Consider the following 24,400-nt stretch of genomic DNA (forward strand, 5'->3'; position numbering starts at 1 on the left):
GACTTGTACTGTTGGGGTGGTATTATGTGCTGCACTGTGGTATCTTGTTCTGTTGGGGTGGTATTATGTGCAGCACTGTGGTATCTTGTACTGTTGGGGTGGTATTATGTGCTGCACTGTGGTATCTTGCACTGTTGGGGTGGTATTATGTGCTGCACTGTGGTATCTTGTACTGTTGGGGTGGTATTATGTGCTGCACTGTGGTATGTTGTACTGTTGGGGTGGTATTATGTGCTGCACTGTGGTATCTTGTACTGTTGGGGTGGTATTATGTGCTGCACTGTGGTGACTTGTACTGTTGGGGTGGTATTATGTGCTGCACTGTGGTATCTTGTACTGTTGGGGTGGTATTATGTGCTGCACTGTGGTATCTTGCACTGTTGGGGTGGTATTATGTGCTGCACTGTGGTATCTTGTTCTGTTGGGGTGGTATTATGTGCAGCACTGTGGTATATTGTACTGTTGGGGTGGTATTATGTGCTGCACTGTGGTATGTTGCTCTGTTGGGGTGGTATGTGCTGCACTGTGGTATGTTGCTCTGTTGGGGTGGTATTATGTGCTGCACTGTGGTATGTTGCTCTGTTGGGGTGGTATTATGTGCTGCACTGTGGTATGTTGCTCTGTTGGGGTGGTATTATGTGCTGCACTGTGGTATCTTGTACTGTTGGGGTGGTATTATGTGCTGCACTGTGGTATCTTGTACTGTTGGGGTGGTATTATGTGCTGCACTGTGGTATCTTGTACTGTTGGGGTGGTATTATGTGCTGCACTGTGGTATGTTGCTCTGTTGGGGTGGTATTATGTGCTGCACTGTGGTATCTTGTACTGTTGGGGTGGTATTATGTGCTGCACTGTGGTATCTTGCACTGTTGGGGTGGTATTATGTGCTGCACTGTGGTATGTTGCTCTGTTGGGGTGGTATTATGTGCTGCACTGTGGTATGTTGCTCTGTTGGGGTGGTATTATGTGCTGCACTGTGGTATGTTGCTCTGTTGGGGTGGTATTATGTGCTGCACTGTGGTATGTTGCTCTGTTGGGGTGGTATTATGTGCTGCACTGTGGTATCTTGTACTGTTGGGGTGGTATTATGTGCTGCACTAAGATATTGCTGTCTCCGCCTACTTCTGTTGCTCCGCCTTCTGTCACTTTAGACCCGACTACATGAGGCCCCTCCAGTCCGGCCCTGGTTTTTGCAGTGTCTTATGTTTCCTAGACTTACTGACCGGCCTCCTCTATAACTGCCCCCTGTGTATGCGGGGAGAGGGATTATATCCTGCAGGGGTTGACGAGGGACTATAAATGGTGTAGGGTGCTATGGCAAATGTTGGCGCTATATAAAAGATGGGAAATAAATGAAATGGCATGCCAGGACCTGCGGGTTGTACAGAGACCACTGAGGGTTTAGATTTTGCAGCCTGTCAGAACACTGGTCACACATTTCTTGCACATGAAAAGAATGTTACACAATACAAATGGTCACCACGTGCCCTCCTCGTGCCCTCACTGCCTAATGTGACTGAATTGCAGGTTTATATTTCCAGTTACTGTTTAATACTAAGACTGCTTTCTGTGCTTCCAGCAACTTCTTCCCCTCCTCCTCCCTTTATCCCTCTGCTTCTGTGCTCTCCAGTAAGCAATTATTCTTCTGCACTACCTGGGTCTGACCACCTGGTGTCGCTAGAGATGTGAATAATGGCTGCTTTTCAGTGCCGACGAGCGTGAGGGCGGTGGACACTACCACCGCACAGACAGGGGAAGACATGTGACATTTTAGCGATAATACCCCAAAAAGATAACCCATGTAAGAAAGTAAAAAATAGCGAAACCATATTACATATTTTTTTGTTATTTTGTAATTGTTGCTGTTTAGTAACACCCATCTTGTTGAAGCATACAAGACAGATGTGTTACGGTCTCCCCCTTCTCCTGGAGTTGGTTTGTGCAGCCGCTGTCAGGGGAGGGGGCGGTGCGTGGACGCTCATTCTCTTTAGTGTTTGTCAATGTTGGAGGTGTGAGCAGCCCGGCCCGGGACAGCCAGGTAACTGTGCGACACGACACAAGGGCTGGCGATTGTCGTGACACACGTGTGACGTGCTGGTGTCTGCAGCCCCGCAGATAGCCGCTTATCCCCCGGTATCACAGGCTGATGAATGCTGAGGCGCCCAGTGTATCTATCATAAGGCACATGCATAGAATGCAGGGTGCAGTATGTACTGGGAGGTGTAGTGTGGTACACAATGTGTGTAATACTGTGCAGTATTATATAGTGTGTGTGTGTGATACTGTGCGGTATTATATACTGTGTGGCATTATATAGTGTGTGTGTGATACTGTGCAGCATTATATAGTGTGTGTGTGTGATACTGTGTGGCATTATATAGTGTGTGTGTGATACTGTGTGGCATTATATAGTGTGTGTGTGTGATACTGTGCAGTATTATATAGTGTGTGTGATACTGTGTGGCATTATATAGTGTGTGTGTGTGATACTGTGTGGCATTATATAGTGTGTGTGTGATACTGTGCAGCATTATATAGTGTGTGTGATACTGTGCAGTATTATATAGTGTGTGTGTGATACTGTGCAGTATTATATAGTGTGTGTGTGATACTGTGCAGTATTATATAGTGTGTGTGATACTGTGCAGTATTATATAGTGTGTGTGATACTGTGCAGTATTATATAGTGTGTGTGTGTGATACTGTGCGGCATTATATAGTGTGTGTGATACTGTGCGGCATTATATAGTGTGTGATACTGTGCGGCATTATATAGTGTGTGTGTGATACTGTGCGGCATTATATAGTGTGTGTGTGATACTGTGCAGCATTATATAGTGTGTGTGAGTGATACTGTGCAGCATTATATAGTGTGTGTGTGTGTGATACTGTGCGGCATTATATAGTGTGTGTGATACTGTGCGGCATTATATAGTGTGTGTGTGTGATACTGTGCGGCATTATATAGTGTGTGTGATACTGTGCGGCATTATATAGTGTGTGTGATACTGTGCGGCATTATATAGTGTGTGTGAGTGATACTGGGCAGCATTTTATATATATATAAAGAAAGTCGAACGGGAGCACCAACCTGACAAGCGGGTGCAATGTCCAAAAGGGGGCAACGGCAATCCCCAATAGTATAATCAAATAGAAAGCAGGACTGCACTCCAAAATGTGATGAAAAAATCAAAGCTGTTTATTCACCCATGTTATGGCAAAGTTTGCGACGTTTCAGCTCTTGCGAGCCTTTCTCAAGCAAGGCTTGAGAAAGGCTCGCAAGAGCTGAAACGTCGCAAACTTTGCCATAACATGGGTGAATAAACAGCTTTGATTTTTTTCATCACATTTTGGAGTGCAGTCCTGCTTTCTATTTGAATATATATATATATATATATATAATCTATCTAGTGCTGCCCAGTATCACACACACACAAAATAAATATATATATATATACACACACACTGAACAAAAATATAAATGCAACACTTTCGGTTTTGCTTCCATTTTGCATGAACTGAACTCAAAGATCTGAAACATTTTCTACATACACAAAAGACCCATTACTCTCAAATATTGCCCACAAATCTGTCTAAATCTGTGTTAGTGAGTAGAGATGAGCGAACTTCTGTTTTAAGTTCGGCGTCTAAAGTTCGGCTTCCGGTTAGCGGAGGATCCCAATATGGATTCCGAATTACGTTGTGGTCCATGGTAGCGGAATCAATAATGGCCATTATTGATTCCGCTACCACGGACCACAACGGAATTCGGAATCCATATCGGGATCCTCCGCTAACCGGAAGCCGAACTTTAGACGCCGAACTTAAAACAGAAGTTCGCTCATCTCTATTAGTGAGCACTTCTCCTTTGCCGAGATAATCTATCCCACCTCACAGGTGTGGCATATCAAGGGGCTGATTAGACAGCATGAATATTGCACAGGTGTGCCTTAGACTGCCCACAATAAAAGACCACTCTGAAATGTGCAGTTTGATCACACAGCACAATGCCACAGATGTCGCAACGTTTGAGGGAGCGTGCTATTGGCATGCTGACTGCAGGAATGTCTACCAGAGCTGTTGCCCGTGCAGTGAATGTTCATTTCTCTACCATAAGCCGTCTCCAAAGGCATTTCAGAGATTTTGGCAGTACATCCAACCGGCCTCACAACCGCAGACCACATGTAACCACACCAGCCCAGGACCTCCACATCCAGCATGTTCACCTCCATGATCGTCTGAGACCAGCCACCATGACAGCTGCAGCAACAATCAGTTTGCATAACCAAAGAATTTCTGCACAAACTGTCAGAAACCGTCTCAGGGAAGCTCATCTGCATGCTCGTCGTCCTCATCGGGGTCTGGACCTGACTGCAGTTCGTCGTTGTAACCGACCTGAGTGGGCAAATGCTCACATTCGATGGCGTCTGGCATGTTGGAGAGGCGTTCTGTTCACGGATGAGTCCCGGTTTTCACTGTTCAGGGCAGATTGTAGACAGCATGTGTAGCGTCATGTGGGTGAGTGGTTTGCTGATGTCAATATGGATCGAGTGGCCCATGGTGGGGTTATGGTATGGGCAGGCGTATGTTATGGACAACGAACACAGGTGCATTTTATTGATGGCATTTTTAATGCACAGAGAGACCGTGACGAGATCCTGAGGCCCATTGTTGTGCCATTCATCCACGACCATCACCTCATGTTACAGCATTATAATGCACGGCCCCATATTGCAAGGATCTGTACACAATCCCTGGAAGCTCAAAACATCCCAGTTCTTGCATGGCCAGCATACTCACCGGACATGTCACCCATTGAGCATATTTGGGATGCTCTGGATCGGCGTATACGACAGTGTGTTCCAGTTCCTGCCAATATTCTGCAACTGCGCACAGCTATTAAAGAGGAGTGGAGCAACATTCCACAGGCCACAATCAACAACCTGATCAACTCTATGCGACGGAGATGTGTTGCACTGCGTGGGGCAAATGGTGGCCACACCAGATACTGACTGGTTTTCTGATCCGTCTGACAAATGCCATCAGTTTGCATACGTTCGACGGAACTGCCTGACGGAATCCTCTGTCGCAAGTGTGAAAGTACCCTAAGGGCTCATGCACACGACCGTTGTTGTTTTGCGGTCCGTTTTTCACTTGATCCGTTGTTCCGTATGTGAGTTTTTTTTTCTCTCTGATTTAAGTCCTCTTACGTTCTGTTCTTGCATAAAATATATCCGGAACAACGGATTTAAGTCCTCTTACGTTTCTGTATTTGATCTGTTTTTTTGCAGATCGTCTACCGAAACAGTAACTTATTAATCACCAAACACAGGAGCAATATGGGCTGGGCATAGCATTTCTACAGTATGGATCCGCAAAATACCAATGACATACGGAATGTGTTCTGTGTGCGTTCCATATTTTTTCCAGGCCCATTGACTTGAATGGGGCCTCGGACCTTGATTTGCAGACAATAATAGGACATGCACTAATTTTTTGCGGACAAACGGAAACAGAATGCACACAGAGTAACTTCTGTATTTTCTACAGCCCCATTGAAGTGAATGGTTCCGCATAAGGTCCGTAAAAAACCCGGAACGGAAGCAGAAAGAAAATACGTTTGTGTGCATGAGCCCTAACACAGATTTAGACAGATTTGTGAACCATATTTGAGAGTAATGGGTCTTTTGTGTATCTAGAAAATGTTTCAGATCTTTGAGTTCAGCTCATAAAATGGGAGCAAAACCGAAAGTGTTGCGTTTATATTTTTGTTCAGTGTGTGTGTGTGTGTGTGTGTGTGTGTGTGTGTGTGTGTGTGATACTGGGCAGCATTATGTGTGTGTGATACTGGGCAGCATTATGTGTGTGTGATACTGGGCAGCATTATGTGTGTGTGATACTGGGCAGCATTATGTGTGTGTGATACTGGGCAGCATTATGTGTGTGTGATACTGGGCAGCATTGTGTGTGTGTGTGTGATACTGGGCAGCATTATGTGTGTGTGTGTGTGTGTGTGATACTGGGCAGCATTATGTGTGTGTGTGATACTGGGCAGCATTATGTGTGTGTGTGTGTGTGTGATACTGGGCAGCATTATGTGTGTGTGTGTGATACTGGGCAGCATTATGTGTGTGTGTGTGATACTGGGCAGCATTGTGTGTGTGTGTGTGATACTGGGCAGCATTGTGTGTGTGTGTGTGATACTGGGCAGCATTATGTGTGTGTGTGATACTGGGCAGCATTATGTGTGTGTGTGATACTGGGCAGCATTGTGTGTGTGTGTGTGATACTGGGCAGCATTGTGTGTGTGTGTGTGTGATACTGGGCAGCATTATGTGTGTGTGTGTGATACTGGGCAGCATTGTGTGTGTGTGTGTGATACTGGGCAGCATTATGTGTGTGTGTGATACTGGGCAGCATTATGTGTGTGTGTGATACTGGGCAGCATTGTGTGTGTGTGTGTGATACTGGGCAGCATTATGTGTGTGTGTGTGTGATACTGGGCAGCATTATGTGTGTGTGTGTGTGATACTGGGCAGCATTATGTGTGTGTGAGATACTGGGCAGCATTATGTGTGTGTGAGATACTGGGCAGCATTATGTGTGTGTGAGATACTGGGCAGCATTATGTGTGTGTGTGTGTGAGATACTGGGCAGCATTATGTGTGTGTGTGTGAGATACTGGGCAGCATTATGTGTGTGTGTGTGTGAGATACTGGGCAGCATTATGTGTGTGTGTGTGTGTGTGAGATACTGGGCAGCATTATGTGTGTGTGTGTGAGATACTGGGCAGCATTATGTGTGTGTGTGTGAGATACTGGGCAGCATTATGTGTGTGTGTGTGAGATACTGGGCAGCATTATGTGTGTGTGTGTGTGAGATACTGGGCAGCATTATGTGTGTGCGTGTGATACTGGGCAGCATTATGTGTGTGTGTGTGTGTGTGTGATACTGGGCAGCATTTTATCCAATGTATGACTGTGTGCACAGTATCTATCTATCGTGTGGTACTTGGCAGCATTATATTGCTGCACCATTTGATCCAATGTATGACTGCGTATATATGTACAGTATGTACTGTATGTATATGTGAAACCGTGCAGCATTATCTATCTATCTATCTATCTAGTGTGTGATACTGTGCAGCATTATATTGCAGCACCATTTGATCCAGTGTATAGTAGTGTGTGTACTGTGCAGCATTATATATATATATTAGTGGCAGCACCGTCCCTGATGAAAGCAGAAGGGTGCAGCTGGCCCAATGTGGATACAAGACAGAAAAAAAATGGGCAGCACTCCAAAAAGTACAAAAATACTTTATTTACCCAAGCAAGACATGCAACGTTTCGGCTCAATACAGGAGCCTTTCTCAAGCCTAATACAGGAGCCTTTTTGGAGTGCTGCCTATTTTTTTTCTGATATATATATATATATATATATATATACACCGAGACACACGGTATATTATTTAGGTGTTAGTTATACATCCTCATGCTCGTACCTGTGTATGGACCTACTGATGTACAATGTTTGCATCATGAAATGTCGTGTCGGAGGAGCCTCGATAGTTTAGGGAGGCCCCCACCTCCTTAATTACTGCAAGATTAGGGCAATGGTCAGGCGGTGTCAGCTTTCCAAGGGGAAATGGGGGGCATAATATTATGAGGCCAGCAAGTAGCATAATTTTAGATTTTTGCTCTGTATGCTCTGCACATACAGGTATGCTCCAGGTACATAGTCCTGTAATGGGGCAATTTATTAAAGGTTCTACAGCAGATTACTGCCATAGAAAAGTTGCATATTTTTGCACAGGCTTTGGTTGTATGTGTGCATGGCCTGACACATTTAAACAGGCCCTGTCATCGCTGTCTGTTGTAGCATTATTGCCTTCCACAATTCTGGAGCTGCTTATGACTCTTGTGTCGAGTGATTTCTCTGTTGTTCTGGGTAGAAGTTTCTGAATAAAGGTACAACTTGGTGTTACCAGTTGGGGGAGGGGGGGGGGGGGTGTCCCCCCGTGCAGTCTGATAGTGTCCAGTCCGTGCTGCCAGTGTCAAACTGTGCAGGGACACACTCCCAACTGGTAACACCCAGGTGTACCTTTTATTTATTATATTCTAGCAGGAATAATAGAAGATAGTCTGAACATAGTTATAATAATGGAGCTCCAGCATTGGTGTAACATGGGGAATGCAAGTAGTTACTAAAACAGACATGTCAGGAGAGGTGAGAGCTCCTCTTTAAGATGATGCCACTGTTCTGGTACTAGTTACACCTAGCTGGCATAGATTTCAGATTCTGGCTCATGGATTTCCCGTGAAGGACACTAGATTTAAAAGCCATGGACGCTTATGGGAGTTTTTTTTATTATTGCGTTCTACTCATTTTGGCTACGAATCATTTTTCAGTTGGTCTTTATTAAAATGATCTGCCCTTTTCTCTGTGTATTTGCAGGTTTTCTGTTCAGTGAGTCCCGTCAGCTAGAAGCCCTCATTTCTGCACTCCTGACACCTCATAAACAGCTTCCTATGAAACTGTTTGCATAGTAGCCACATAGAATTCAAAAAACTGTTTTTCTTTTGTTGGCCCAAGGCTCCGTTATTGAGTTATACTTTGTCTTAATATGCAAATTTGGCTTTTGGTACAGTGAGGGCGTCACCATTGCTCTTGTTGCCCCCAAGATTCCCTCCTTTCTGTGGCCAACCCCTTCCTCACTACAGCCAGGCGGAGGCGCTGGCCACAGAAATGAGTGGAACTGAGGTGCAACAAGAGCAATGGAGACGGCCTCATTGCACAAAGGGCCTTATTTTTATATTAAGAAAGTGTTGTAACTCGGGAACAGAACCTCGGATCAACAAAAGAAAAGCAGCTTTTTAATCAGGTGAACCACAGCTATTTGTCTATGCAAAACATTTGATAGGGAGGTCACCGGTGACAGATTCTCTTTAAAAAGGGTTTTCTGAGATTTTTTACTCACGACCTATCCTATGAGCTGTCAGGAATTCAGAAATAGAAGCCCTGACGTGTATCTCTTATCTGACAGGACTCTCTGTGAGGGCTAGTTCACACTTCAGTTAAATGGGATGTTTCATTTCAGACAATGGGGGCATATCTCTAGGATGTGCCCTCATTGTCTGATAGGCACGGGACCCGCATTTATATAATGAACGGAGCCCTGAAAGTGTTATAGGGCGCACTGTGCATGCGCAGCCGTCCTCTATTCATTTTCTATGGGGCCACCAAAAATAGACGAGCGCTGGCTGGGCTATTTCCATCAGGCCCAGTGAATGGGAGCAGTGGCCGGTCATGCGCGGTGCGCTTCCATTCACTTCTATGGCCAGATTGGAGTCCTCCAGCCACCACTTTGCGGGGCTTTGTTCCCGATATAGGTGCGGGTCCCAGCGGTGGGACCCGCACTTATCAGACCATGGGGGCAAATCCTAGCGATATGCCCCCATTGTCTGAGATTAGAATACCCCTTTAATTGGTCAGTGATTTCCCTCAGTTAATGTGAGCCGCAACCAGGTGCAGGAACACAGAACAGGAGCAAATCTTTCCACTGAAGTGTGAACTAGGCCTGAAAAGAAAGCGTGCTACTCTGCAAGTACACAGGGACTGACATCTGTACAGAGAGAAAAACTACTGAAAAAATGATTCCTAACCCAAAATGAGTAGAATGCAGTAATAAAAAAAAAATTGCCCCCCACAGGTGTTTAAAGCCTTTAACAATGCACGTGCCAATATTCGGGAGAACGCTCGTTCCTGACTATCTGGCCATCTAAATGTGCAGCCTATCACCCGATAAATGTGCAAAACACTTGTTCGTTGGGTGCAACTGTCGTTCCTACAGGCCTCTAAATTATCATTTCCGGGCAGCAGATCGTCCTGTCTAAGGCTACTTTCACACTAGCATTTTCAATTCCGCTATTGAGATCCGTCATAGGATCTCAATAGCGGAAGAAAACGCTTCCGTTTTGTCCCCATTCACTGTCAAATGCATTCCGTTCCGTTTGGTTGCGTCCCCATCGTGGACAAAATAAAGCTGCAAGCAACGTTTTTTTGTCCGCGATGTGGTGCAGAGCAAGACGGATCCGTCCTGACAAACAATGTAAGGGTACTTTCACACTTGCGGCAGGACGGATCCGACAGGCTGTTCACCATGTCGGATCTGTCCTTCCGCTATTTCGCCGTGCCGCCGGACCGCCGCTCCGTCCCCATTGACTATAATGGGGACGGGGGCGGAGCTCCGGCGCAGCACGGCAGCGCACAGCGAGAGCCACCGGACTAAAAAGTCCTGCATGTCCGACTTTTTAGTCCGCCGGCTTTCGCCGTGCACTGCCAGAGCTCCGCCCCCGTCCCCATTATAGTCAATGGGGACGGAGCGGCGGTCCGGCGGCACGGCGAAATAGCGGAAGGACAGATCCGACATGGTGAACAGCCTGTCGGATCCATCCTGCCGCAAGTGTGAAAGTAGCCTAAGTCAATGGGGATGGATCCGCCCTACAATGACTTTCAATGTTGTCCATGACGGATCCGTCATGACTGTATAAGACATAATACAACCGGTTCCGTTCATGACGGATGCATGTGGTTGTATTATTGTAACAGAAGCGTTTTTGCAGATCCATGACGGATCCACAAAAAACACTAGTGTGAAAGTAGCCTAAACAGTGATCTGCTGCCCAGAAACATTGCAGCTGTTTGGCCGCACTTGCACAGTGTCCTTCCCATTCATTTTGAAAATTGTGAGCGTGCTGCTCGGCTATTTTTGATGCTCCCAAAGAAATTAATGAAGGGTGGCCATGCATATGTGGTGCGACCTCTGGCACTTTGCGGTCTTTTCCGTTGTAAGTATAGGTGCCGGTCCCAGAGGTGGGACTTGAGCCTATCAGACATTGGGGGACTATCCTAGCGATATGCTCCTAATGTCCAAGATGGGAATACCCCATTAAAGATAAAATGTATTTACCAAACATTATGTGACATTTGATACATTTTGCTCAAATTACAGCAGTGCAGACTCCTGCAATAATGAGTTCCCCCAGTGTGTTTGGTGGGAGTCGTCAGTGTCTCTGTGTCAGCCGGCAGAACCTTAGCGTCATCTGACCCTGTTGCAGTCGGGGGACATTGACCCCGTTATGTGACTTCTCTGTCGGCATCAACAAGGATAAAAACAAATATGAGCTGCTCTCATCACATAGACGTTGCGTCATATGACTCCAGGTGCTCCCCACTCTCCTACAGAGAATGGTATGGCCCATGTTTAGCTTATTACTCTCCAGAGTCCCAGACGGTTATATTTGTACGACATGATACTGTATCTAAACCTGTACATACATAGCTCGTGTGGGAAGCCTCCTCGGATTTGCATTGGTCAGTTTCAGGTTTTGTATCTGCTTTGTATACCAGCCTACCTCAAGTCTTGGCCAGACAAGTTATGCCTTTGCTTTTGTCTCATCTTGGGCATTTATTGCATAGGCACAAGATATCCCTGGTTCGTATTCTGCACACTTTGGGCGAGATGTATAAAAACTGTTGTAAAGGAAAATTGACTTAGTTGCCCATAGCTCCAATCAGATTCCACCTTACATTTTTCAGAGCTCCTTTGGAAAATGAAAGGTGGAATCTTATGGACACCTGAGGCTCCATTCACACGTCCGCAAAATGGGTCCGCATCCTTTCCGCAATTTTGCGGAAAGGGTGCGGACCCATTCATTCTCTATGGGGACGGAATGTGCTGTCCGCATCCACATTTGCGGATCTGCACTTCCGCATCCGTGCTTCCGTTTCCGCAAAAAAATAGAACATGTCCTATTCTTGTCCGCAATTGCGGACAAGAACAGGCATATTCTATTATGTCGGCAATATGCGGTCCGCAAAATGCGGAACGCACATTGCCGCTTTCCGTGTTTTGCGGATCCGTGTATCCGCAAAACACATTGCGGACGTGTGAATGGAGCCTAAACCAGGTTTCCTTTAGACCAGTCATGATAAATCTCCCTCTATGGGTACTATCCAGGTGGAGATTACGTGGAGTGGTAACAGTGCGTATGCACGTCTCTACTCAATGAAGCCTACAGGGGTTATGGAAACAGCAGAGCAAAGCTCAGTAGATGTGAATGGTTGGAGATACCTGTCCAGCCACCTCTGTTCTGTGAGCACCTAAATGCTGACAAAGATAGGACCTCCCCCCCGCGTAATATTTTTACTGGAGATGCCATAGATCTCTAGGGCTATTTTCCCACAAGTGGTGTGAATTCAAGGAGAGAAATAAGTATAATGGGGTCCTGCGGACGTTCCGTCTGCATCCGGCTGGCAATCGTAGAACCTGCCGGACACAAACTGCTGGAACAGCCTGCCGGATTGTCGCTACCACTGGTGTGAAGGTACCCTAAGATGGGAAAACCACTCTTGGGATGTTGCCACAAATTAGTTATTTTTCATGGCATTTTTTTCCCCCAAAAACATCTGACTTGTGCAGGGAGTTTTATTGTTTTTTTTTTTTTATGATGTTTATTGCCAAATAGTGTGTTTGAAGACATGGGTTTTGTAATGCTGTTTTTTTTTTTCTTCATGCCTTGCATTTTATATAGGCGGGTAAGTTCGGTGGGTCATTTCCACTGTCGAGCAGTATGGAAAAATGCATTGGATAAAAAAGACCTTTCAAGGGGTTTTCTGGCTGTTTTCCTGAGGTTTCCCGAGTTAGGATACTATTTCTTAATATGCAGATTAGGCCTTTGGAGCAATGAGAGCATCACAATTGTTCTTGTTGCACCCAAGATTCGCTCCTTTCTGTGGCCAGCCCATCCCAGCCCATCCCTCTCTGCTTTGCCACTGCCCGGCCCTGTCATTTATGGAGCTTGGGTGCAACAACAGTAATGGTGACGCCCTCATTGTATCAATGGCCTAATTTGTATATTAAAGGGTTTCTGTCACCCCGCAAAACTCATTTTTTTTTTTTGGATAGTTAGATTCCTCATAGTGCGATATAGGAGAATATAATAGTCTTACTTACTTTCATGCGGCCGATTCTTTATAAAACAAACTTTTATAATATGTAAATGAGGGCTCTACCAGCAAGTAGGGCGTCTACTTGCTGGTAGCTGCTGCAGAAATCCGCCCCCTCGCCGTGTTGATTGACAGGGCCAGCCGTGATCTCCTCCTCCGGCCGGCCCTGTCAGTAATTCAAAAATCGCGCGCCTCTGGTCATTCGGCGCAGGCGCTCTGAGATGAGGAGGCTCGTCTCCTCAGCACTGCCTCAGTGCGCCTGCGCCGATGACGTCTTCTCTTTCGGTGATGTCATCGGCGCAGGCGCACTGAGGGAGTGCTGAGGATACGAGCCTCCTCATCTCAGAGCGCCTGCGCCGAATGACCAGAGGCGCGCGATTTTTGAATTACTGACAGGGCCGGCCGGAGGAGGAGATCACGGCTGGCCCTGTCAATCAACACGGCGAGGGGGCGGATTTCTGCAGCAGCTACCAGCAAGTAGACGCCCTACTTGCTGGTAGAGCCCTAATTTACATATTATAAAAGTTCGTTTTATAAAGAATCGGCCGCATGAAAGTAAGTAAGACTATTATATTCTCCTATATCGCGCTATGAGGAATCTAACTATCCAAAAAAAAAAAAATGAGTTTTGCGGGGTGACAGAAACCCTTTAAGAAAAAGTAGCTTAGCTCAGAAACAGCAACTCGATCAACAAAAGAAAATCAGTGTTTTAATCAGGTGAACCACAGCTATGGGTCTGTGTAAGCAGCTGGATAGGGAGGTCACTGGTGACAGATTCCCTTTAAGCTAAATTGTTATCAGTTTTTTGAGAATTGAGCTATAATGGATGTTTGAGCGGTCAGGAGTTCAGAGATAAGGGCGACACGTAAACTGTCAGGGCTTCTATCTGACTATGAACTGAAAACCTGCTACTCCACAGATATACAGAGACTGACATCTGTATAGAGAAAAGGGCATTTTAACCCCTTAGTGACCACCCATACGTGTTTTTACGGCGGTCACTAAGGGGCCTTAGGCTGGGCCGCCGCGTTTTTACGGCGGCACAGTTTAAGCGCCGCGCGGCTCCCCCGTGCAGCAGGGAGCGTGGACCTGGCTCTCACATGAGAGCCGGGTCCCTGCTCTAACAGCCCGGAACGGCAGGAGTGCCGATCCGGGCTGTTTAACCCTTTACATGCCGGGCGCAATGGCGCCCGCTGCATGTAAAGTGGTGACAGAGGGAGCGGACTCCCTCTGTCTTCCATCAGCACCCCGAAAATGCGATCGTGGGGTGCTGATGTGCTGGGAAGCTTACCTTGCTTCCGATGAGGGCCCGAGCCTGTCTTCAGTTACTTCCAGCAGGCTGTGCCTCTCTGGCGCAGCCTGCTGGTCAATGTTCGAATAGCATTGCTATTGAAATGCAATGCATTATAGAGATAATGCATTACATTTTAAAAGCAATCAAAATACTGTATATTATAGTCCCCTTGTGGGACTATTAAGTAGTAAAAAAAAATAGAAAAAAAATACACATTTATTAAATAAAAAAAATTCCATAAAATAAAAAAATATGCCTTTTTTTCCATTGAAAATACGCTTTTCAATGAAAAAAATTGCAAAAAGAAAATATCCCCCATATGTTTGGTATTGCCGTGTCCGTAACGACCGGGACTACATAAATATTACATAAATTATCCCCTATGGTGAACGCCATAAAAAATAAAAAAAAGACATAATTTCTAATTTATTCTTAGTTTCCACTGAAAAAAAACGTAATAACAAGCGATCAAAAAGCGGCATTTACTCCAAAATCATACCCATGAAAAATACAAGTCGTCTTTCAAAAATCAAGCCCTCACACAATTCCATATAAAAAAAAAAAAAAAAGTTATGGGTCTTGTGAAGTGGCAATGCAAAATAATTTTTGGGGTTAATAAAAGGTGTTTTATTGCAAAAAAAAGTAGTAAAACGTAAACAAAATTATAAGTATTTAGTATCACTGTAATCGTACTGACCCAGAGAATAAAGATATTATGTTATTTGCACCGAAAAATGAACGCCAAAAAATGTATAATGTAAAAACGCAGTGGCAGTATTGCTATTTTTCCCCATCTCCCTCCCAGAAAGAGTTAATAAAAGTTAATCAGAAAGTTATGTGTACCCCAAAATGGCGCCATTAAAAACTACAACTTGTCCCGTAAAAAACAAGCCCTCATAAAGCTATATAGACGAAAAAATAAAAAAGTTATAGCTCTTGGAACGAGACCATAAAAAAAGGAAGAAAAACGCTTGGTCATAAAGGCCCAAACAGGCTTGGTCACTAAGGGGTTAATATAGACCAAAATGAGTAGAATGCAATAAAAAAAAAAATGTCCCAAAGGTGTCCAAAGCCTTTAAATCTAGTGCACGCCACCAGAATTTTGGTGTTATTTATTGGCAGTTAGCCCACACAGAGGGTGAGATTCTTTTTAATGTAGCCTAGCAATAAGTGCTCATCCAAGGGTTTTCAAGGTGAGAAGCTCTAATGTTCTGATTATTATTGGCGGTCTGTACAATACAGGAATAACACCACTATTTACAAAATGATCCAGTGTGTGAGATTGAGCTTACTGAGCATGTGTGACCACCAGCTCTGGGCACATTAGGTGGACATTCTGCGAGAGCGTCAAAATAACACCAGGTGGTGCCATAACAAGTATGTTACAGCTTTATCGACACAATCGTTTTTTAGAATGTGTCTAATTTAAAACCTGTTTTGTTTTGTGAGCTCTATGAAAATTAATTGAAGGGACTGTCACATCTCTCATTCTTACCTCCTTTCCTGTGCTGCATCTCACTATGTCCTGTGCTTTGTGTGGGTGGTACCGTCCACTTTGTGATGTCATTGCACCATTTGCCTGTACGAGTGTGCGGCTGCTCCATGCATAGCAGGTGCCAGCTGACACTTGGCTGCAATGCCCGGGATCAGAGATAACTCTGATCTTGGTCATTTAGCCCTTCAGATTCTGCTGTCAGTAGAGACCGTGGCTTAGAAGTAGTTAGACAGAAGGAGGGGTCTCTCACTCTCTTTAGGTCGGACCGCCTGAAATGAAATTGCAGGGTTGTGATTGTTTGCTATGGGGAAGACTCCCAGGCCTGTCCTAGCATACTGCCTGAAATTTTATAAACTGCTATAGTAGGGGTGGGCGATATGGCCTAAAATCTATATTAGCATGTGCGATATATATCGCGATATATTGTTTTCTATATTTGGGGGGGGGGGGGGGTTAAACTTTTTTATTTTTTTACTTTTTATTTAATAGCTATTAGCCTCCTTAAGGGCTAGAACCCTTTTCATATTCTCCCTAATAGAGCTCTATTAGGGTGAATAGGACTTTACACTCTCCCTGCTTCCCTGTGCTACAACAGCAGGGAGCTGACCATGGCAGCCAGCCACTCATGTGCCCCCCAGCCTCTGATCCGCCCCCCAGCCTCTCCCTCTTATCAGCCCCCTCTGGTAACTCAAACCCCCCCCCCCCCTCCCTCCCCAGTATTAATCATTGGTGGCAGTGGCCACAGGGTCCCCCCCCCCCCCCCCATCATTGGTGGCAGTGGGCAGTTCCGATCGGAGTCCCAGCAGTGTAATGCTGGGGCTCCGATCCGTTACCATGGCAGCCAGGAGTCACGCTACTGAAGTCCTGGCTGCCATGGTATGTTAGTGAGCAGCATTATACTCACATGCGCCGTGGCCGCTGGGCGCTCCTTCTTCTCATAGGTCTGTGCGGCGCATTGCTAATGCACAGACGGAAGAAGAAGCGAGCGGCGGCCACGGCGCACATGAGTATAATGCTGCTCACTAACATACCGCGGCAGCCAGGACCTCAGTAGCGTGACTCCTGGCTGCCATGGTAACCGATCGGAGCCCCAACATTACACTGCTGGGACTCCGATCGGAACTGCCCACTGCCACCAATGCAGAGACTGAAGAACATTCCCGGCACCCGACCTCTGACAGGACGCTGTGATCTGCGCGATTAACCCCTCATATCGCGGTCCGGCGATATGCACAAAATCCATATCGTTGCACTAATTTATATCGCATATCGCCTACGGTATATCCCCCCCTATGCTATAGTTACTATTGCTGTCTGGGGTATAAGGGATCCAACAAACAATTGTTTCGCATGTTCGAGTCAACTAAGAGGTCCAAAAATTAAAGTAGGGATCGGCAACGGCACTCCAGCTGCTGTGAAACTACAACCCCAGCATGCACACTCAACTGTCCTTGTATCTCCTATAAAATTGAAAGGAGGAATCTGGGAGTTTAGTTTCAAAAAAGCTGGAGTCCCAGAGGTTGCTGATTCCCAAAAGAAAAACAAATGTTTTTAAAAATAACACAAAAAAATTCAAATCGCCCCAATTAAGCGGAAATATAAAAAAGTTATCAGGATATGGAGGTTTTTTTCCCCAAGGTTTATTTTTATTTTTTTAGATTGATAAAACATAGCAAAAACTATGGAAATTTGTTGTCATCATAGTCATACTGATCTGTGTAATATATGTCATAGACCAATACATTATAAGGGTGTATTCACACGACTAGGGATTGACCGATTATCGGAGTTACCGATATTATCAGCCGATATTCATGATTTTTAAAGTTATCGGCATCTAACCTTGCCGATAATGCGTCCAGCGGCACAGAACATGAGTGCGCTGCTATCAGCATGCTTATGTTCCCTCAGCAGCACAGGGGAGAAGGAGTCACTCTCCCTCCCCACTGTGCCGCGCTGCCAATGAGGAGAAACGGGAGGAGGAGGGGCAGGAGCACTGCGCCACCAATGATGATTAACGTCTAATACAAATACAGGAGGCGGTGCCCAGCCTATATGACAGGAAGCTGCGATCAGCTGCAGTTAACCCCTCAGGTGCCGCACCTGAGAGGTTAACTGCTGCCGCTGATTGCAGCTCCCTGTCAGAGGCACCCCCCAGTATTAAAGTCATTGGTGGCACAGTGCGTCTCCCCCCCCCCCCCCCCCCCCCCCCCCAGTATTAATGTCATTGGTGGCAGTGGCCACAGGGTCCCCTCCCTTCCTCCTCATTGGTGGCAGTGGCAGCTTTTGATCGGAGCCCTAGCAGTGTAATCCTGGCGCTCCGATCGGTTACCATGGCAGCCAGGACGCTACTGAAGCCCTGGCTGCCCTGGTAAGCTCCCTGCTGCTGTGTGTACTAGGGCAGCAGGGAGAGTGTGAAGTCCTATTCACCCTAATAAAGCTCTATCAGGGTGAATAAAACGAGGAATTAAAAGATCCCAGGTTCTAGCCCCTAAGGGGGGGAAATAGTTATTAAATAAAAAATAAATAAATAAAAAGTTCTATTATTTTATTTATTAAGTATAAATCATCATCTAAAATATATAAACAATAAATAAACATATCGCCACGTCTGAAAAGTCCAAACTATTAAAATATATCAAAAAAAATCTATAATAAATATATTTAAAAAATGTGGTGAACGCCGTAACAGAAAATGAAATGCATAGAATATCGGTATAAGTTATCGGCTTGAAGGTTTACAGGTTATCGGTATCGGCTCTAAAAAATCTATATCGGTCGATCCCTACACACGACTGTGTGACATCCGTGTTGTGGACTTCAGATTGCCGAAAATCCGCCCGTCTTCCGTGTGCAGGTACCCTAAGCAGGGGCGGATTGGCCATAGACCTTACAGGGAAATTTCCCGGTGGGCTGATGCCCAGGGGGCCGCCTGAGCCCTCCTCACGGCTGGTCAGTGGAATTTTTTTGGGATGTATTTTGTGCTGCTGGCTAGGGCTGCAGTAAACGATTATTTTAGCAATCGAGTATTCTACCGATTATTTTTACGATTAATTGAGTATTCTAATAAGAAAAAATGAATTAATAGACAGTTTTTCTTTATAAAAACTCATCAGCCCCCCTGCCATCAGTCCCCAGCACCCTTCGTTCCCCCCTGTGTGATCAGCCCAAGTGCTTCAGTTCCCCCCAGTGCCATCAGCTTCCCCCCCCCCACCCCGATGCCATCAGCTCTCCCTTCACCCTTGTGCCATAGTCTCTGCTCCCCTTGTGCCATCTCTCCCCTAAGTCCGGGCCACATTTCAGTTAAACCACGGACGCACGGTCCGTGAAAGCCCAGCCTGCCTTCCTCCTGACACCCGGAGTGTGCAGCGTCATTGGTTGCTATGACGCTGTGCACTCCGGGCGCCCAGCCTTAGTCGCGCCCCCGCCACCTCGTGTCACCAACTTGCGTTTCCAGCAGGGGCGCCGCCGACACTCCATCGTTCCTTGCTGCTCTGGGCCTGACGTCACACAGCTCATCAGGTCATGGCATGCGTACGTCAGGAGGTCAGTGCAGCGCGGCACCATGGACGTGCTGTGAAGTGTCCAGAGGCCCCCTGCTGGAAAGGTGAGTATTTCAAGCGCAGCGGGAGACCACGGAGTGGGAGTAATAGCAAGCGCTTCACTCCCGCTCCGTGGTCACGTGACACAAACGAATCCTCGTTTGGTATAATATGCCACAATATGGTATTGCTGGCCCTACTTTCCATCAATTTGGACCTGACTACAAAATGGGGTCACTTTTTAGTATTTTTTCAGGGCCACTTTAAGTTCCCAGTCTGCCCCTGACCCTAAGAGAAGGGTCACATGGCGGATTTGGTCCCTGCCACAGTCCTCTGCGTATGGCAGCAGTTTCTGCTGTGGGTTTTCATGCAGACCTGCTCTAGGTATAGTGCCATTGAATGGAGCTAAGCGGTGAGGAGTCTCCGGGTATGGCTTTTCGAGGGGTCCACGTGGTGACCATGCCAAAAATGGACCTGTGCATTCTTGGTGCGCTCTTGAAAACCATGCGGCAAAAACCCTCGGCCACGTGAACTGCGTCACGGCCGCACATTGACATTAACATATAAAGAAATAAACACTTGAATGAATCTATAGGATTTCACTTTTTGAATTAAATTACTGAAATTAACTTTTCAATGATCTTCTTCTTTGCGATGCACCTGTAGGTTTCCATTCGGTGTGAATGTATCCGGCTCTATCTACACGCCGGAAGTATCCTGCATTTGTCATTCCAGAGAAGGTTGTGTAATCCATCGCCTACGTCCGTGGGTGAATGCTGGAGTAACAGTGTGAGCGGCAGGTCCAGGCTTGGCACGTTGGGGTGATTTATCGTAGCTGCAGGTGTATCAGCACGTGGGAGAGTTCAGAACTGTAACCTAATTGTTAGAAATTAGTAGCTGAATTACGTTGCTGTGAAGTAATTATATTAAATCGGTTTAATACTTGCCATCGCTTTTCTAGACGTCTATCTGCAGGCACTAAGACGAATCCGGCCCAGAGAACAGCAGGATCCTAATGCTACCTGCACACGGGTGCGGGTTTCAAAACAGAAAATCAGTATGTTACTTGCAGTTTTTGCTGGTACTGTATTGCAGTGTGGTTTTTCCACACAAGTATCCGCATTGAAAAACTACATGTAATCTGCAGCATGTGCAAGGTGGCCAAAGTCTGTGGGAGAAAACCGCTATACATGAGGTTAATTTCCGCACGGAAGTAGAAAAGCAAAGTGTACATGAGGATTGTCAAATCTTATTCACTTGCTTGTACTGTATTAGGGCGCAGTCACACGACTGTAGCGTTTTGCGGATCCGCAAAATACGGATGCCAACGTGTGCACTGCGCAATTTGCGCAACTGTAATAGAAAATGCTTATTCTTGTCTGAGATTGCGGACAAGAATAGGACATGCTCTATCTTTTTTGCGGGACCAAGAAGCAGAGCCATGGATGCGGACAGCAAACTGTGTGCTGTCCGCTACTTTTGCGGCCCCATTGAAATGAATGTGTCTGCACCCGTTATGCAAAATTGCAGAATGGATGCGGGCTCGTTCGTACAACCGGCTGAATGAGCCCTTACACTGCTGTTTCTCTGCACACAAATCTGCATGGAAAAACGTGCATAATCCACATTGTATGCAGGTAACCTAAGGCCTCATGCACACAATCTTTTTGTGGTCTGCAAAACACGGATATCGGCTGTGTGAGTTCTGCATTTTACGGATTAGTACTAGGACTGCAGCTATTGATTATTTTAGTAATTAATTATTCTACCGATTAATCAAGTACTCTAATAAAAATAAAAAATAAGGTAAAGTAACGTTTTCTATAAAAACTCATCAGCTCCCCTACCTTCAGTTTCCCCTTTAGTGCCATTAGTTCCTCCCCAGTGCCATCAGTTCCCCCTCTAATGCAATTAGTTCCTCCAGCAGTGCCACTATTCCCCCCCCCCCCCCCAGTGTCACCAGCTTCCCCATGTCATCAGTTGCTCCCCCTTCCAGTGCCATCAGCTCCTCCTCCAATGCCACCAACTGCCCCCACTGCCATCAGTTCCCCCACTCCCCCTCCTAGCCATCAGTTTCCAGCCACAGTGCCAGTGAACTAAAACACTTACTTTTCCTGTAGGGGCACTGACGACACTCCAGAGATCTTCCATCCTCTTCTTCACATGCTGCACTGGAACCTGACATCACAGCATCAGGTCATCTTGCGTGCGCGGTGTCCTGACGATGTGTGTACGTCAGGATCCAGTGCAGCGCTGTGCGGGCAACCATGGAGCTTGAGTAATAGCAAGCTCTTCCCTCACACTCCATGGTCGCATGGCACAAACCAATCATTGATGCAAAAAATTTGCATGGAGGATTTTTTTGTGTCGACTTAATCGATTAATTCAAGTAATCGTTTCAGCCCTAATCAGTACGTCCTGCCCTCTGTTAGGCCTCTTTCAGACGGGCTTTGGGGGAAAAGGTGCGGGTGCGTTGCGGGAACACGCGCAATCTTTCTGCGCGAGTGCAAAACATTGTAATGCGTTTGGCACTCGGGTGAGAAAAATCGCGCATGTTTGGTACCCGAACTTCTTCACAGAAGTTCGGGCTTTGGATCGGGGTTGTGTAGATTGTATTATTTTCTCTTATAACATGGTTATAAGGGAAAAAAATTGCATTCTGAATACAGAATGCATAGTAAAATAGCGCTGGAGGGGTTAAAAAAATAAAAATTTAACTCACCTTAGTCCACTTGATCGCGCTGCCGGCTTCTCGTCTGTCTCCTTCTTTGCTGAACAGGACCTGTGGTGAGCATTCATTGCAGGAACAGGACCTGTGGTGACGTCACTCCGGTCATCACATGATCTTTTACCATGGTGATGGATCATGTGATGACCGGAGTGACGTCACTACAGGTCCTGTTCCTGCAATGAATGCTCACCACAGGTCCTGTTCAGCAAAGAAGGAGACAGACGAGAAGCCGGCAGCGCGATCAAGTGGACTAAGGCGAGTTAAATTATTATTTTTTTTAACCCCTCCAGCGCTATTTTACTATACATTCTGTATTCAGAATGCTATTATTTTCCCTTATAACCATGTTATAAGGAAAAATAATAATGATCGGGTCTCCATCCCGATCGTCTTCTAGCAACCGTGCGTGAAAATCGCGCAACCCCATTCACTTCTATGGGGCCTGCGTTGCGTGAAAAACGCAGAATATAGAGCATGCTGCGATTTTCACGCAACGCACAAGTGATGCGTGAAAATCACCGCTCATGTGAACAGCCCCATAGAAATGAATGGGTCGGGATTCAGTGCGGGTGCAATGCGTTCAACTCACACATCGCATCCGCGCGGCATACTCGCCTGTGTGAAAGGGGCCTTAGAAATGCCAGTTCTTGTACGCAACACAGAACGGAGGGAAGCAAAAGGCCGTTAAAAAGACTTTTTCTCGCCCATATTCCTTGGGGGACACAGGAAACCATGGGTATAGCTCTGCTCCCTAGGAGGTGTGACACTAAGTGAAAGCTGTAAGCCCCTCCTCCATCAGCTATACCCTTCAGCCTGGAGAAGAGACTGCCAGTTTTTTGCTTAGTGTCCAAGGAGGCAAGACACCCCCTGCTTATGCAGGGTTGTTTTCCTATGATTTTTTATTTTTGCGTTATTTGTTGTTTTTAATTCGATTTTTTCTACCTACAGGGACAACAGAGGCGCATTAGACCCCTCTGTTTCTCCCCGGGTTGAGTTGCGCCAGTGCCGGTAATTCCGCACTGCCGCCTCCCCCACAGAAGACAAGGTGGACCAGGGCAGCCTCGCTCCCCTGCGTCCCGCCAGCTCAGGGACGCCCGCACGCCAAGTCCCTCCCCCGGCTTCCTGCCACTGCGGTGCCAGGAGCTGAAGGGGCGACCCCCGCTGGATGGACTGAGGGCGAAGACAGCGTATGGTGAGAGTGGCTGCTCCAGCCTCCCCTTCCTCCCTCCCACCGCTGCTACATCCCCCATGGCCGCTGCTACATCCCCCATGGCCACTGCTACATCCCCCATGGCCACTGCTACATCCCCCATGGCCACTGCTACATGGCCACTGCTACATCGACCGCCCCCCCCCCCCCCCCCCCCCCCCCCCCCCCCCGGGCATATCGGGACCGTTACCGGGCAGGGGAGTTTATCTGGGCAAGTCCTTGGCAGGGACGCTGCCTTCAGGGGACGGCTGCAGGCAAAAGCAAGCCGTCTGCCACATCCAGGCGCGGCGGGGGCCGCTTACTTGGCGTGAACGGCGCCATTTCATCTTGGCCGGCACTTCATCATCCTTGGGGGTTAAAATCATTTTGCCGCGCGCGGCTCTGCTTCTTCTTCAGCGCGGCAGAGGGGGGGGGGCGGAGCTTCCTACATGCGCTCCGCTACTTCCGGTTTCATCGGGCTCCACTTCTCAGTGCTGCGTGGAATCCTCTCTGCCGTGCGATCCTGAAGCCATTCATCTCCGTGCTGCTGCCTCTCCTCCACAGCCTCCTCAGTCTGTTCCCCTTACCGCTGCCGCTTGCATCATCCGGGTCTGGTAGGACTGTTAACCCCCTCCGTGCCACCACTTTTCTTTGGGGTCTCCCACTTTAAGTGCAACATCTTTTTTCCACCATGTCAGACCCTTCTGCAGCCGCCAAGCCTTGGTACCATGCCTGTACTGCTTGTAGGGAACCCTTTCCCCGGGGGCAGTCTGATCCGCACTGTACTGCATGCCGAGCTCCACCGCAGCCTCAGTCGCCCGCTGTGTCGCTCCCCTGCTTCCTCTGACCCGCCTGACTGGGCTAGATCCCTGTCCCAGGCCGTGGAAAGCCTCACTCATGTCGTGGGCCGCCTAATAGACAGGCCACCTACCCCGCAGGACGCCTCTCTGACTGTCGCACCCTCCGGGTCCACTGCTTCTGCCGCTGCAGCGGGTTCACTCTCTCTTAGTGACCCCTCCCGAGCTAGGCACTCTCAGAAGCATATTAGAGTAGAGCGAGCCTCCTCCTCTGAGGCCTCACTCTCCCCGCCACGCGTGCGCACCCAGACGAGCCTCTCCTCTCCAAAGGATTCGCTCTC

At 47.0% G+C, this 24,400-nt stretch overlaps 1 protein-coding gene across 3 annotated transcripts in view; it reads left to right on the plus strand.

Moving 5' to 3' along the window:
• The first annotated feature begins 1,945 nt into the window (after positions 1-1,945).
• Positions 1,946-24,400, plus strand: part of STAU2 (staufen double-stranded RNA binding protein 2) — a 321,730-nt gene continuing 299,275 nt past the window's right edge. For 2 of the 3 annotated variants that reach the window (XM_040431992.1, XM_040431994.1), the window contains exon 1: positions 1,946-2,038. The gene's annotated coding sequence lies outside the window, so the exon portion shown is untranslated. Of the gene's footprint in view, positions 2,039-11,127; positions 11,254-24,400 lie in introns of those variants that run through there. The other variant, XM_040431993.1, reaches the window with a different exon arrangement.

The sequence above is a fragment of the Bufo bufo genome, chromosome 5 (assembly GCF_905171765.1).
Source record: "Bufo bufo chromosome 5, aBufBuf1.1, whole genome shotgun sequence".
NCBI classification, from domain to species: domain Eukaryota; kingdom Metazoa; phylum Chordata; class Amphibia; order Anura; family Bufonidae; genus Bufo; species Bufo bufo.